This window comes from Copadichromis virginalis, linkage group LG11 (genome assembly GCF_057382275.1).
Source record: "Copadichromis virginalis isolate Kocher_CV1m ecotype Utaka linkage group LG11, C_Virginalis_male_GT1.1, whole genome shotgun sequence".
NCBI classification, from domain to species: domain Eukaryota; kingdom Metazoa; phylum Chordata; class Actinopteri; order Cichliformes; family Cichlidae; genus Copadichromis; species Copadichromis virginalis.
In genome coordinates, this window is record NC_140628.1 from 16009763 (window position 1) to 16012055 (window position 2293).

Sequence of the window (2293 nt, forward strand, 5' to 3'; positions counted from 1 at the left end):
TTGGCAAAGTCTGGCAATACCTTGATCACACAGCTAAGCATTTATAATGTTAAATACACTTAACCCTGTGCATCAGAAAGAGTGAGACAGACACAACAAAACATCTTTAGCAAATGCACGACTTAAAGTTTATTTGATTCAATAATTCTCTTTGTCCCAGTCAAGTGCATCAGCCTCTGATTGCTGGCATGCATCATGGTCATCCAACACTCTATTTACTTTCAGACTGCTAGTAATAATTATGTAAAATATATGCGTGCCAAAACAAAACTGTAAAACACAAGCTGTTGCTAGTGGATTTAAATTGTAGGTAAATAGGTGAATTTGTAAGTATATTGAAGTGAACACTAGGTTTGTACTGTGTAAAGTATAATGTTGCAAAAACATGCAGTCTGAATACTGTAGCTGATATGATTATAAAGGTCTTGCTTGGGATGGAAAATTTAAGACCAGAAACAGAAAGACGTGCGACTCACGTTAGATTAAAGATGATGCATGGAACAGATGCAACAGTAGCGATCTGTTTTCTCTGACAGAGTATTATTTAAACTATAACCTCCTCAATTGGAGGGAAAACTGCCCGCAAAGTTGGATACAGCATTTACAGTGTGTCTAAAATCATACAGTTAAGTTAGTTTAGTTAATTCTATAGTATTGGCTTTGGATTTTTAATTACTGGTATTTAATTTTTCTTTGTTTACATACATGAACTTCACAGCAAAGATATACACATCTGTGGATTAAGGAATAGTGGCATTAAAAAACAAAAAGTTGCCATCAGGATTTCTCTCTGAGAGTCTTTCTTCGGTTATGGGAGGCAATGTGACCGTATTGCCTTTGCAACTGGTCCCTTCACTTCAAAGACTGCTTACTGGTTTCTTGTTTTCTTTACTGAAAAACAATTTTTCATACTTTTTCGTTGTCTAAGCTCACATCTGTTTAGCTCCTTTATAAACACAATTTTCTCTGTGGATTTTAAATCAGTATACAATAACTTGGGTCTGGGGTCTTTGCAAATCCACATGTCAGAATGGAGTGTTTTTCCTCAGTTTGATGCACCCCATACGCCCCTGCCTCATGGGTTTTCTAACTATGTTGGGGAATTATAGCAACTTTAATTTGTATAACTTAAGCAGAGCCTCCACCTTCTGCATTACCTCCAGTCTTCACCACTCGCTTCTCCTCTAATATGAGTTCCCCTTTTGGCATTTTCTTCTCACTCATGTAGTTTGCCGTTTACTCCCATGGCTTCTACTCTCTCCTTATCCCCATCTTACCTTTCACTTCCTTTTCCTCCTTTCAGAGCTTTGTAACCACATAATGAGCTTCATTCAGCAGAGCTAATTGTTTTAAAAACTCCCATGTGTTCTTATGCCTCAGGGGGAATTCAACTGGTTCTTAATGGTGTTCAAAGTATCTGTCTTTTTGCATTTCAAACACGTTATAGCATGTAAATGTTATACCAGTTGTCCGTGGTATTCAGTATCAAATATTTGATTGTATTCTGTCTGTCTGTCTGTGGTACCTGGAATTGCTGAGTGGAGCTTTGATGGGCGACATTGGTAGAGTCCAGACGTCTGTTCCCCCAGGGCTAAATAACAGGCCACCCAAGGTTTAGCTGACTCGTGATTTACACACAAAATCCTGTGATGTAAAGCATACTTTGTTGGAAGTTTTGAAATCTTTTTTAAACTGAATTGGGTCAGAAAATATATTACAAATTTAATTCCTGGAGAGTGCCGCCAAAGAAATAAGATACAAGAATGAGGACAAAAGAGATTTTGTTGTTCCCACTGATTTTAGTGGCACAAACATTTAAACTTCAGTCTAACAATGAAAATGATGAAAAGCTGGTGAACCACTCTTTCATGTGGTTTTAAATGCATCAGAAAATTATGCTCAATTGTATGTAGTGATGCACATTTTTCTCTGTGGATGGTGTGTGTATGGATGCATTTACAGTTTTTTACAGTCGCTAACAAGCGCCTACCCATACTTCAGATACTTTTTCTAAACTCTTAACACAGACCCACACCTACAAAACACAATTGGCCAAATGGATAATATCCTTCCCAAAAATACACTTTGTTAAATATATACTAACTCCTCATTTCAAAATTAGAACACATCTTTCTCTGCACACACTAACTGTACAAAAACACTATAAATCTGACTCAAAATGAAATTAGTCTGTCAAAGAATAACACTTGTTTTCACTTCACAAGGTACATGCAGTCAATCAAAGTACACCAGGTTTCAAAATACTGGCTATTATTGACATTACAAAAACTGC